This window comes from Oncorhynchus nerka, linkage group LG20, assembly GCF_034236695.1.
Source record: "Oncorhynchus nerka isolate Pitt River linkage group LG20, Oner_Uvic_2.0, whole genome shotgun sequence".
In the NCBI taxonomy this organism is placed as follows: Eukaryota; Metazoa; Chordata; class Actinopteri; order Salmoniformes; family Salmonidae; genus Oncorhynchus; species Oncorhynchus nerka.
This window is the reverse complement of record NC_088415.1, coordinates 73,867,953-73,882,963: the sequence shown is the minus strand read 5'-3', so window position 1 is coordinate 73,882,963 and position 15,011 is coordinate 73,867,953.

The following is a 15,011-nucleotide window of genomic DNA, read 5'->3' as shown; positions in this document are numbered from 1 at the left end:
GGAAGGTGAGAGGGTGAGGTCAATAGAGGAGAGGAGTGGAAAGAAGGAGGCAGAGAGGAATGAGTCAAAGGTAGACGTGGGGAGGTTAAAGTCGCCCAGAACTGTGAGAGGTGAGCCGTCCTCAGGAAAGGAGCTTATCAAGGCATCAAGCTCATTGATGAACTCTCCGAGGGAACCTGGAGGGCGATAAATGATAAGGATGTTAAGCTTGAAAGGGCTGGTAACTGTGACAGCATGGAATTCAAAGGAGGCGATAGACAGATGGGTAAGGGAGAAAGAGAGAATGACCACTTGGGAGAGATGAGGATCCCGGTGCCACCACCCCGCTGACCAGAAGCTCTCGGGTGTGCGAGAACACGTGGGCGGACGAAGAGAGAGCAGTAGGAGTAGCAGTGTTATCTGTGGTGATCCATGTTTCCGTCAGTGCCAAGAAGTCGAGGGACTGGAGGGAGGCATAGGCTGAGATGAACTCTGCCTTGTTGGCCGCAGATCGGCAGTTCCAGAGGCTACCGGAGACCTGGAACTCCACGTGGGTCGTGCGCGCTGGGACCACCAGATTAGGGTGGCCGCGGCCACGCGGTGTGGAGCGTTTGTATGGTCTGTGCAGAGAGGAGAGAACAGGGATAGACAGACACATAGTTGACAGGCTACAGAAGAGGCTACGCTAATGCAAAGGAGATTGGAATGACAAGTGGACTACACGTCTAGAATGTTCAGAAAGTTAAGCTTACGTAGCAAGAATCTTATTGACTAAAATGATTAAAATGATACAGTACTGCTGAAGTAGGCTAGCTGGCAGTGGCTGCGTTGTTGACTTTGTAGGCTAGCTGGCAGTGGCTGCGTTGTTGACACAACAAGCAGTGGTAGAGTGATGAGCTCTTATAAACCTCTGCCCTGTTCACCAACAGCTATGCCACAACCAATTGACCTTCCTCCTGCAGCCTTGAACTCTCCCAACACATGCTAGTGTTAGTGCATCACTGACCTACGTAAGTGCACTGTGATGTCTGGTTGTACTGTAAGCTTGTATGTAACTAACTGATAGCCATTCCCACCATAGGTTTTTAAGATTGCCGCCAGCCAGTGTTGTTGTTGTTATTGTTATACACCTGAGATGGCGGCCCCCATGGCCTTATCCAACATGGCTTCTGTTAATATCTAAGCATTATTAGCCACATAGCATACTAACCCTCTACTGCTAATGGTGCTGGTTATATTATTGCTATGTTAACCCATGGCCTTCGGCCTGCTAGCCTAGCTTAGCTTTCTAAGTTTTTACTTATGCTGGCCCTGTATATATTGTGTGCTATGTTTATCATATTAGCCCATTGTAACACCTGCAATTGAATATATTGCTATACTGTGTGCTACGTTAAATATAATAGCCAATACTGTTAGCCTCGCTAATGCTAGTTGCCCTATATATACAGTGTTCTGTATTACGCCTAATAGGATGCCTGCTGAATGCTATACCATGTTAATTGCTGTTATACCATTAAATAGCTATGCTATTACTGCTAGCCCTAGTCTAAAAATCCTATAGGATTAGTGACAATCCTATAGGATTTTGTCTCCCCAATCAAAATTCCATTAATTATAACAGTTTTGTTGATCGGAAACAATTCTACATTAATTTCTGTTTTATCCACCTTTAAGAAAGCCCGTCCCTTTAAGAGTGACTGATGACATAACAGCTAGCGCAAGCCACCTGTGGTTGTGCAGAGAATCTTATTATTCTAACTGTTTTATCCTTCACTGTGCCTGAATGCAAGAACTGTGAGTACAGTATTTGTTTCCTTATGTTTCCTGATGAAGTTGTAAATGTTTTAGTAATATTTGTCATTGTACAGCATTTTATGCACTTGTTTTTATGCTAACTAAGAAACTAGCTACTGTTAGTCCGATTTTGACTGTCAGCTGACTAGCTAGCTAGCTAAGTTGTAACATTTACATTACATTACATTTAAGTCATTTAGCAGACGCTCTTATCCAGAGCGACTTACAAATTGGTGCATTCACCTTATGACATCCAGTGGAACAGTAGTGCATCTAAATCTTTTAAGGGGGGTGAGAGGGATTACTTTATCCTATCCTAGGTATTCCTTAAAGAGGTGGGATTTCAGGTGTCTCCGGAAGGTGGTGATTGACTCCGCTGTCCTGGCGTCGTGAGGGAGTTTGTTCCACCATTGGGGGGCCAGAGCAGCGAACAGTTTTGACTGGGCTGAGCGGGAACTGTACTTCCTCAGTGGTAGGGAGGCGAGCAGGCCAGAGGTGGATGAACGCAGTGCCCTTGTTTGGGTGTAGGGCCTGATCAGAGCCTGGAGGTACTGAGGTGCCGTTCCCCTCACAGCTCCGTAGGCAAGCACCATGGTCTTGTAGCGGATGCGAGCTTCAACTGGAAGCCAGTGGAGAGAGCGGAGGAGCGGGGTGACGTGAGAGAACTTGGGAAGGTTGAACACCAGACGGGCTGCGGCGTTCTGGATGAGTTGTAGGGGTTTAATGGCACAGGCAGGGAGCCCAGCCAACAGCGAGTTGCAGTAATCCAGACGGGAGATGACGAGTGCCTGGATTAGGACCTGCGCCGCTTCCTGTGTGAGGCAGGGTCGTACTCTGCGGATGTTGTAGAGCATGAACCTACAGGAACGGGCCACCGCCTTGATGTTAGTTGAGAACGACAGGGTGTTGTCCAGGATCACGCCAAGGTTCTTAGCGCTCTGGGAGGAGGACACAATGGAGTTGTCAACCGTGATGGCGAGATCATGGAACGGGCAGTCCTTCCCCGGGAGGAAGAGCAGCTCCGTCTTGCCGAGGTTCAGCTTGAGGTGGTGATCCGTCATCCACACTGATATGTCTGCCAGACATGCAGAGATGCGATTCGCCACCTGATCATCAGAAGGGGGAAAGGAGAAGATTAATTGTGTGTCGTCTGCATAGCAATGATAGGAGAGACCATGTGAGGTTATGACAGAGCCAAGTGACTTGGTGTATAGCGAGAATAGGAGAGGGCCTAGAACAGAGCCCTGGGGGACACCAGTGGTGAGAGCACGTGGTGTGGAGACGGATTCTCGCCACGCCACCTGGTAGGAGCGACCTGTCAGGTAGGACGCAACCAAGCGTGGGCCGCGCCGGAGATGCCCAACTCGGAGAGGGTGGAGAGGAGGATCTGATGGTTCACAGTATCGAAGGCAGCCGATAGGTCTAGAAGGATGAGAGCAGAGGAGAGAGAGTTAGCTTTAGCAGTGCGGAGCGCCTCCGTGATACAGAGAAGAGCAGTCTCAGTTGAATGACTAGTCTTGAAACCTGACTGATTTGGATCAAGAAGGTCATTCTGAGAGAGATAGCGGGAGAGCTGGCCAAGGACGGCACGTTCAAGAGTTTTGGAGAGAAAAGAAAGAAGGGATACTGGTCTGTAGTTGTTGACATCGGAGGGATCGAGTGTAGGTTTTTTCAGAAGGGGTGCAACTCTCGCTCTCTTGAAGACGGAAGGGACGTAGCCAGCGGTCAGGGATGAGTTGATGAGCGAGGTGAGGTAAGGGAGAAGGTCTCCGGAAATGGTCTGGAGAAGAGAGGAGGGGATAGGGTCAAGCGGGCAGGTTGTTGGGCGGCCGGCCGTCACAAGACGCGAGATTTCATCTGGAGAGAGAGGGGAGAAAGAGGTCAGAGCACAGGGTAGGGCAGTGTGAGCAGAACCAGCGGTGTCGTTTGACTTAGCAAACGAGGATCGGATGTCGTCGACCTTCTTTTCAAAATGGTTGACGAAGTCATCTGCAGAGAGGGAGGAGGGGGAGGGGGAGGAGGATTCAGGAGGGAGGAGAAGGTTGCAAAGAGCTTCCTAGGGTTAGAGGCAGATGCTTGGAATTTAGAGTGGTAGAAAGTGGCTTTAGCAGCAGAGAGAAGAGGAAAATGTGGAGAGGAGGGAGTGAAAGGATGTCAGGTCCGCAGGGAGGCGAGTTTTCCTCCATTTCCGCTCGGCTGCCCGGAGCCCTGTTCTGTGAGCTCGCAATGAGTCGTTGAGCCACGGAGCGGGAGGGGAGGACCGAGCCGGCCTGGAGGATAGGGGACATAGAGAGTCAAAGGATGCAGAAAGGGAGGAGAGGAGGGTTGAGGAGGCAGAATCAGGAGATAGGTTGGAGAAGGTTTGAGCAGAGGGAAGAGATGATAGGATGGAAGAGGAGAGAGTAGCGGGGGAGAGAGAGCGAAGGTTGGGACGGCGCGATACCATCCGAGTAGGGGCAGTGTGGGAAGTGTTGGATGAGAGCGAGAGGGAGAAGGATACAAGGTAGTGGTCGGAGACTTGGAGTGGAGTTGCAATGAGGTTAGTGGAAGAACAGCATCTAGTAAAGATGAGGTCGAGCGTATTTCCTGCCTTGTGAGTAGGTGAGAGGGTGAGGTCAAAAGAGGAGAGGAGTGGAAAGAAGGAGGCAGAGAGGAATGAGTCAAAGGTAGACGTGGGGAGGTTAAAGTCGCCCAGAACTGTGAGAGGTGAGCCGTCCTCAGGAAAGGAGCTTATCAAGGCATCAAGCTCATTGATGAACTCTCCGAGGGAACCTGGAGGGCGATAAATGATAAGGATGTTAAGCTTGAAAGGGCTGGTAACTGTGACAGCATGGAATTCAAAGGAGGCGATAGACAGATTGGTAAGGGGAGAAAGAGAGAATGACCACTTGGGAGAGATGAGGATCCCGGTGCCACCACCCCGCTGACCAGAAGCTCTCGGGGTGTGCGAGAACACGTGGGCGGACGAAGAGAGAGCAGTAGGAGTAGCAGTGTTGTCTGTGGTGATCCATGTTTCCGTCAGTGCCAAGAAGTCGAGGGACTGGAGGGAGGCATAGGCTGAGATGAACTCTGCCTTGTTGGCCGCAGATCGGCAGTTCCAGAGGCTACCGGAGACCTGGAACTCCACGTGGGTCGTGCGCGCTGGGACCACCAGATTAGGGTGGCCGCGGCCACGCGGTGTGGAGCGTTTGTATGGTCTGTGCAGAGAGGAGAGAACAGGGATAGACAGACACATAGTTGACAGGCTACACAAGAGGAGAGAGGCTAATGCAAAGGAGATTGGAATGACAAGTGGACTACACGTCTCGAGTGTTCAGAAAGTTAAGCTTACGTAGCAAGAATCTTATTGACTAAAATGATTAAAATGATACAGTACTGCTGAAGTAGGCTAGCTGGCAGAGGCTGCGTTGTTGACTATGTAGGCTAGCTGGCAGTGTCTGCGTTGTTGACACTACACTAATCAAGTCGTTCCGTTGAGTGTAATGGTTTCTACTGTGCTACTGTGCTGATATTCGGGGCTAGCTGGCTAGCTAGCAGTGTTGATTTACGTTACGTTGCGTTAAAAGAACGACAATAGCTGGCTAGCTAACCTAGGAAATCGCTCAAGACTACACAATTATCTTTGATACAAAGACGGCTATGTAGCTAGCTATGTAGCTAGCTACGATCAAACAAATCAAGCCGTTGTACTGTAATGAAATGAAAAATGTGATACTACCTGTGGAGCGAAGCGAAATGCGACCGGATTGTTGAGTGCGGAAGTTCTGTTACGTTAAGGACGACAAATAGCTGGCTAGCTAACCTCGGTAAATTAAGATAATCACTCTAAAACTACACACTCTAACTACACAATTATCTTGGATACGAAGACAGCAAAGACAACTATGTAGCTAACTAACACTACACTAATCAAGTCGTTCAGTTGAGTGTAAGTTGTGCTGCTAATCGGTAGACGGTGGACTAGCTAACGGTAGACGTTAGGTAGCTAGCTAGCTGCAGGGCGGTGTAGACTGCGTTAGGACGACGAAATACGATAATTACACAATTATCTATGATACAAAGATGGCTATGTAGCTAGCTAAGAAGAAAAATTGCTAAGATTAGACAAATCAAACCGTTGTACTATAATGAAATGTAATGAAATGTAATACTACCTCCGGACCGAGTGCAGATGCGACCGCTCACTCCAAACCCGCTCGCTCCAACCATTTGTATCTCGTTTTTGAGGTACTGTATTGTTATAGCAGATGAGAAATATGTATTGTTGTTATTGGTAAATATATGTGCATTATTGTAGGCAAGTCAAACCCATTTACATGATTTCTGGTAGATCATCAAAATAAATAAATCATATCAAGTTTTTGGACTCATTCAGCAGTTTTAACCTAATGAAGTAGAATAGTATTGGACATTAATGTTGAAAGTCCATTTAAATTCCTAAAACCTAATGTAAAACCGATGCTGTCACAGCTTCCCATTGAAAATTACTTTATTACATTATTTACACAATTTGCTATGACACTCGAAATTGAGCTCAGGTGCATCCTGTTTCCATTGATCATCCTTGAGATGTTTCTACAACTTGATTGGAGTCCATCTCTGGAAAATTCAATCGATTGGGCATGATTTAGAAAGGCACACACATGTCTATATAAGGTCCCACAGTTGACAGTGCATGCTAGAGCAAAAACCAAGCCATGAGGTCAAAGGAATTGTCCTTAGAGCTCCGAGACAGGATTATGTCAAGGCACAGATCTGCAGCATTGAAAGTCCCCAAGAACATGGGGGAAAAGTTTGGAACCACCAAGACTCTTCCTAGAGCTGGCCATCCGGCCAAACTGAGCAATCCGGGGAGGTGACCAAGAACCCGATGGTCACTCTGACAGAGCTCTAGAGTTACTCTGTGGAAATGGGAGAACCCTCCAGAAGGACAACCATCTCTTCAGCACTCCACCAATCAGGCCTTTATGATAGAGTGTCCAGACGGAAGCCACTCCTCAGTAAAAGCCACATGACAGCCTGCATGGGGTTTGCCAAAAGGCACCTAAAGACTCTCAGACCATGAGAAACAAAATTCTCTGATTGGATGAAACCAAAATTGAATTCTTTGGCCTCAATGCCAAGCGTCACGTCTGGAGGACACCTGGCAAAATCCCTACGATGAAGCATGGTGGTGGCAGCATCATGCTGTGGGGATGTTTTTCAGCGGCAGGGACTGGGAGACTAGTCAGGATTGAGGCAAAGATGAACAGAACACAGTACAAAGAGATTCTTGATGAAAACTTGCTCCAGAGTGCTCCGGATCTCAGACTTGGTCAAAGGTTCACCTTCCAACAGGACAACGAACCTAAGCACACAAGCAAGACAACGCAGGAGTGGCTTTGGGACAAATCTCTGAATGACCCTGAGTGGCCCAGCCAGAGCCTGGACTTGAACCCGATCGAACATCTCTGGAGAGAACTGAAATAAGCTGTGCAGTGACGCTCCCCATCCAACCTGACAGAGCTTGAGAGGAACTGTAGAGAAGAATGGGAGAAACTCCCCAAACACAGGTGTGCTGAGCTTGTAGTGTCATACCGAAGAAGACTTGAGGCTGTAATCGCTGCCAAAGCTGCTTCAACAAAGTACTGAGTAAAGGGTCTGAATACTTATATAAATGTCATATTTCAGTTTTTTCTAAAAAACAGTCTTTACTTTGTCATTACGGGGTATTTTGTGTAGATTAATAAGGAAAAAAACAATTTCACCAATTTTAGAACAAGGCTATAACGTAAGAGAATGTGGAAAAAGGTAAGGGTCCTGAATACTTTCCGAATGCACTGTAGCTACTAGTATCACCTTTATTACTGTTGTCTAATACATTCCCCTTTCTGTTCCATTACAGAAGCCACTATCACTACCCTGTCTCCTTATTTACCACCACAGACAGATGCTGGCACTAAGACCGCACTCAGTCAGCTGTATAAGGAAATAAGCAAACAGGAAACCATTCACTCCGGCACTCCTAATGCAGGGAAACTTAAATCAGTAATACCAAATTTCCATCAACATGTTAAATGTGCAACCAGAGGGAAAACAGTTCTAGATCATTTGTACTCCACACACAGAGACGCATACAAAGCTCTCCCTCGCCCTCCATTTGGTAAATCCAACCACTATCCTCCTGATTCCTGCTTACAAGCAAAAATTAAAGCAGGAAGTATCGGTGACTCGGTCTATAAAAGAGTGGTCAGATGAAGCAGATGCTAAACTACAGGACTGTTTTGCTATCACAGACTGGAACATGTTCCGGGATTCTTTCGATGGCATTGAGGTGTACACCACATCAGTCATTGGCTTTATCAATAAGTGCATCGAGGACACCTTCCCCACAGTGACTGTACTTACATACCCCAACCAGAAGCCATGGATTACAGGCAACATTCGCACTGAGCTGCCGCTTTCAAGTTGCAGGACTCTAACCGGAAGCTTACAAGAAATCCTGCTATGCCCTGTGACTAACCATCAAACAGGCAAAGCATCAATACAGGGCTAAGATTGAATCATACTACATGTCTTATGTGGCAGTGCTTGCAAACTATTACAGACTACAAAGGGAAGCACAGCCGCGAGCTGCCTAGTGACACGAGCCTACCAGACAAGCTAAATCACTTCTATGCTCGCTTCGAGGCAAGCAACACTGAGGCCAGCAACACTGAGGCATGCATGAGAGCATCAGCTGTTCCGGACAACTGTGTGATCACGCTCTCCGTAGCCGACGTGAGTAAGACCTTTTAAACAGGTCAACATACACAAGGCTGCCAGACAGATTACCAGGACGTGTGCTCCGGGCATGTGCTGACCAACTGGCAGGTGTCTTCACTGACATTTTCCAAATGTCCCTGATTGAGTCTGTAAAACCAACATGTGCAAGCAGACCACCATAGTCCCTGTGCCCAAGAACACAAAGGCAACCTGCCTATATGACTACAGACCCGTAGCACTCACGTCCGTAGCCATGAAGTGCTTTGAAAGGTTGGTAATGGCTCACATCAACACCATTATCCCAGAAACCCTAGACCCACTCCAATTTGCATACCGCCCAAACAGATACACAGATGATGCAATCTCTATTGCACTCCACACTGCCCTTTCCCACCTCGACTAAAGGAACACTTATGTGAGAATGCTATTCATTGACTACAGCTCAGTGTTCAACACCATAGTGCCCTCAAAGCTCATCACTAATCTAAGGATCCTGGGACTAAACACCTCCCCCTGCAACTGGATCCTGGACTTCCTGACGGGTCGCCCCCAGGTGGTGAGGGTAGGTAGCAACACATCTGTCACGCTGGTCCTCAACACTGGAGCTCCCCAGGGGTGCGTGCTCAGTCCCCTCCTGTACTCCCTGTTCACCCATGACTGCATGGCCAGGCACGACTCTAACAACATCATTAAGTTTGCAGACGACACAACAGTGGTAGGCCTGATCACCAACAGCGACGAGACAGCCTATAGGGAGGAGGTCAGGGACCAGAATAACAACCTATCCCTCAACTTAACCAAGACTAAGGAGATGATTGTGGACTACAGGAAAAGGAGGAAAGAGCACGCCCTCATTCTCATCGACGGGGATGTAGTGGAGCAGGTTGAGAGCTTCAAGTTCCTTGGTGTCCACATCAACAACAAACTAGAATGGTCCAACCACACCAAGACAGTCGTGAAGAGGGCACGACAAAGCCTATTCCCCCTCAGAAAACTAAAAAGATTTGGCATGGGTCCAGAGATCCTCATAAAGGTTCTACAGCTGCAACATCGAGAGCATCCTGACTGGTTGCATCACTGCCTGGTAAGGCAATTGCTCGGCCTCTGACCGCAAGGCACTATAGAGGGTAGTGCATACGGCCCAGTACATCATTGGGGCTAAGCTGCCTGCCCTCCAGGACATCTACACCAGGCGGTGTCAGAGGACGGCCCTAAAAATGGTCAAAGACCCCAGCCACCCCAGTCAGACTGTTCTCTCTACTACCGCATGGCAAGCGGTACCGGAGTGCCAAGTGTAGGACAAAAAGACTTCTCAACAGTTTCTACCCGCAAGCCATAAGACTCCTGAACAAGTAATCAAATGGCTATTTGTACTGTGTGCCCCCCCCAACCCCTCTTTTTACGCTGCTGCTACTCTCTGTTTATCATATATGCATAGTCACTTTAACGATACATTCATGTACATACTACCTCAATTGGGCCGACCAACCAATGCTCCCGCACATTGGCTAACCGGGCTATCTGCATTGTGTCCCACCCACCACCTGTCAACTCCCTCTTATACGTTACTGCTACTCTATGTTCATCATATATATGCATAGTCACTTTAACCATATCTACATGTACATACTACCTCAGTCAGCCTGACTAACCGGTGTCTGTATATAGCCTCGCTACTTTTATAGCCTTGCTACTGTACATAGCCTGACATTTTACTCTTGTTTTATGTCTTTACCTACCTATTGTTCACCTAATATATTTTTTGCACTATTTGTTAGAGCCTGTAAGTAAGCATTTCACTCTAAGGTCTACACCTGTTGAATTCGGCGCACGTGACAATTAAACTTTGATTTGATTTGATTATTGTTGCAATGTGTGTGTGTGTGCCTGTGAGTCATGTGGAAAATAAATGTGTTCTGTACATCTTTCTCCTACTGGTCATTCACCCAGGCTGATTGTACCTATAATTTGAACCAGCACCTCTTTCGAGAGCACCACCAGTTGGGAGCGCTCTTATTCCCATAGTTGTGTGAAGTTGGCTAGATGTATTTTGGGTGGTGGACCATTGTTGATACACACGGTAAATTGTTGACCATGGAAAACCCAGCAGAGTTGCAGTTCTTGACACAAACCGGTGTGCCTATCACCTACTACCATAGCCTGTTCAAAAGCGTTTAAATATTTGATCTTGCCCATTCACCCTCTGAATGGTACACATACACAATCCTTCTTTAACCTGTCTCCTCCACTTCATCTACACTGATTGATGTGGATTTAACAAGTGACATCAATAAGGGATCCTAACTTTCAGCTGAATTCACTTGGTCAGTCTATGTCATGGAAAGAGCAGGTGTTCTTAATGTTTTGTATACTCAGTGTGTATAGAAATCATGAATAAGAATACAGCTGAGAGACAGAGAAATCACAAAGATGGGGGGATTGTTTGAAGAAGACCCATGCTGTGTCTCAAATGGCACCTTTGACCAGGGCCTATAGGACACTGGTAAAACACAGTGCACTATGTATTGAATAGGTAAAAATTTGAGACAAACGCCCAGACTTTGAAGCCTCCGGGATAAGCAACAGGCAAAATAAGGTTAAAGATCACAGATCACAAAGCCCCCCAATAGATGCAGAAATACAATGTGAGTGCTCTGACAGATCGGACCACAAGTGGATTGCATGTCCAAGTGATCCACCAAATGGGAGTGGACATTGCCAATAGTGGAGGGCCACACAATTGACCAGTGCAGCGGCTTTTTTCATCTTCCTGCGATCCAATATCGAGGACCTCTAACTCATCAACTTAAATTTACAGAAGAAGAAAAAGAATGGCCTGGCTAGAGTGGGAGAAGAGATTGGAAAACTGTCAAGGTGTTCTGAAGCCTTCATAAATCCTCTAGAAGGGAATAGAAGTATTGAAGATCTGATCTGAAGAGGAGAAGAGATGAGCAAAGTTAGCTACAAAGCTTGGCCAACTCAAGGAGCTCTGTCAAAGCACTTGGGATCTGTATGTTACAGCAGAAAAGTTCATCTACTCAGGAGGTAGTTCGATTCTCTGAGCTTTTTATTTTGAGAAGTCTGTTTGAACATCTGTGAAACCCTGACAACTGTCTCATCTGAAAGACACAAATACCAACTAAATTAAAGTTGCCCTTTGTCTGCTGTGGCAACAAAAGCAAATTGTGAACACAATCGGGCTGTCTGTTACTCTGCTTTGGTTTTTGAACTTGCAAAGATCCTCTCTGCAGTCTTCCAAAACCAATTTACATCAGGGCTAACAATACTGTTGAACAGAACAACACTAGGCTATGGATGGGAGGGTGGATTTAATGTTTCAAATAGACAGGGTTGCTTAGTGAGATCAGCAGACATACTGCTCAAGTAGGTAGTGCACAGTACTGGAGACCTACTGGATGTTGTAGCCTACTGTATGCTTTTTGTTATGGGTACAACTTGGAGTCTGGCTAGAGATTTGGGGGGAAGAAATCCCAACAGTATGGCTGACACTCTTCTTCTGTCCCAGCCTTACTTGGAGATTAATTTAAACTCCCCTTTAGGTATTGAATTTATCATTATTTTCACTATCATGTTGATACAGACATTCTATTTTTATATCTGGATTATAATATTTTCACATGAAAGTGGAGAATGACTCTGATATATGCCATTATTCCAGTTACTCCTTCAAGGCGTAAAGGAAATGCAACAATGAATAGCGGTTGAGACACTGGAGGGACTAGACGAGAGGGATTTGAGTTCAATCTTGGCTTGGCTCACATCACTGATATGCCCCTGAAGAAAGCATTTTTCCTTCATTATATCTGTGGGAAGTGACCATCTCTTGAAACATGGACAAAAGTTGAAAAGTTTTGGGGATTCCTTTTCAATAGTTTGTTTAATCGTTCAATCTATTTGCACCCACAATTAACAACAAACACTGCTCACTGAAATACAATTACTGCGATGCGACAGTATTTCAACCGTCTACTGTGCATTTAAAGCAGTTTCTCCATTGAAGGACATACAGATGTAGAATTTGATCACTCTTTTGTTGCTGAGAATGTTCCTGCACCGCAGGAAATGCAGATGAGCTTTGTGACTTACAAAAGCACACTGAAAAGCCACACTAACACACAGTTATTTTAACCGTATTGGTCTTTTCATGTAGCCTACTTTTGGCCAGCTAACAGCCTAGACACTGGTCAAGCAACATTATGGACCAAACGTTCATATCTTGTTGCTGCTGGATTATTTTGCTGTGACAATATAGGTACAATTAAGATCCTACATCTGTATACAATTGGTTTAAAACCTCTTAGGGATCCCTTAACCTCTCTAGGCTAGGGGGCGGTATGTTCACGTCCGGATGAAAAGCATACACAGAGTAAACTGCCTGCTACTCAGGCCCAGAAGCTAGGATACATTATTAGTAGATTTGGATAGAAAACACTCTGAAGTTTCTAAAACTGTTTGAATGATGTCTGTGAGTATAACAGAACTTATTTGGCAGGCAAAACCCCGAGGACCAACCATCCAGGATTTTGTTTTTAAGGTCACTCTCTTTTCAATTAGTTTTTATGTGGATCTAGATTTCTAAGGCACTTGCTTGCAGTTCCTATCGCTTCCACTGGATGTCAACAGTGTTTAGAAATTGTTTGATGTTTTTCCTTTGAGAAATGAAGAAGTAGGGCTGTTCAGAACGAGGGTCGAGTCTAGTGTACTGTTGTGGTTGATGCGCGCGACCTAAAAGCTCGCTCCACTTTGTTTTTATCCGCTATTGAACGCAGTTTATCCCGTCTTAAATTGTATCGATTAGTTACGTAAAAAAATAGCTAACGTTGTATTAGGAAAGTTGTTTGAAATGTTTGGACAAAGATTATAGGTAACTTATTAGATATTTTGTAGTCATGTTGCGCAAGTTGGAACCAGTGTTTTTCTGGATCAAACGCGCCAAATAAATGGACATTTTGGAGATATAACGCTGGAATTAATCGAACAAAAGGACAATTTGTGATGTGTATGGGACATATTGGAGTGCCAACAGAAGAAGCTCTTCAAAGGTAAGGCATGAATTATATCGTTATTTCTGAGTTTTGTGTCGCGCCTGGCGGGATGAAATATGATTGTCTGTGTTTGTTTGACGGGGAGCTGTCCTCAGATAATCGCATGGTATACTTTCGCCGTAAAGCCTTTTTGGAATCTGACACTGTGGCTGGATTAACAAGAAGTTAAGCTTTATTGTGACATATTGCATGTGTATTTTCAACAATGTTAAATATTTACAATTCTGTAGTTTGAATTTGGCGCCCTGCACTTTTACTGGATGTTGGTCAGGTGGGACGGTAGCATCCCATCTAGCCTAGAGAGGTTACCGCTAGAATCCAAACATTTCAAACAACATTTCTAATCCAACCTCAGGTACCCTAAAATGTAAATAATCGATTAAATTTAAGACGGAATAAACGGTTTCTAATACCGGAGAAAAATAACGAGGAGCGCACTCCTGTTCACGCACACCAAAAGACTTGAGTGCATCTGAGTGACACGTGGAAAGAATAGGACTACTTCTTCATTTCTCAAAAGAAAAACATCAAACAATTTTTAAAGACGGTTGACATCTAGCGGGATCCATAGGAACCGCAATCTGGGCCCTAATAAATCAGGTTACCCATAGAAATGCATTGAAAAAAACAATGACCTAAAAAAAACAATTCCCTGGATGAATTGTGCTCGGGTTTTCGCCTGCCAAATCAGTTCTGTTATACTCACAGACGTTACTTTAACAGTTTTAGAAACGTTAGAGTGTTTCTATCCAATATTTATTTAACCAGGCAAGTCAGTTAAGAACAAATTCTTATTTACAATGACGGCCTACACCAGCCAAACCCAGACAACACTGAGCCAATTTTGGTACAGCCTTGATTCGAAACAGTGTCTGTAATGACGCCTCTAGCACTGAGATGAAGTGCCTAAGACTGCTGCGCCACTCGGGAGCTCAAGTGGCACTATGCTTTCAACCATCTAAAATCACAACTAAATTCCAATGGAAAATCAATGTCTGATTGTTGGTTTATTTGCCATCTAAATGTATCACTGTGCTTTTAACCATTTAAAAGCACAACAAAGTTCAAATGGGAATACAATGTCAGATATTTTGTTTAGTTATACAACATGTGTTATCACTGTGCTTCATCTAATAGCACAACCAACTGACCTGGATTGCAGTTGATGTTACATTAAAATACATTGTGCAAGTGATCAGTGCCATTGCAGATTATTATAATTTGTGTAGATTTCCACAGACCTCTGACCTTTGTATTCTATCCTGAACATGATTACATAAGAATACATTTATTGTTTGAGTAACCTAAAACTGTGGCCATGATGTGTTACTCAAGGTTGAATGAATACTGTTTCATTAGTTTCTAAGATAGCTTTAACTGTAGACTATTTACTGTATTACAAAGGTAATATTAAGTTTGTTTGTA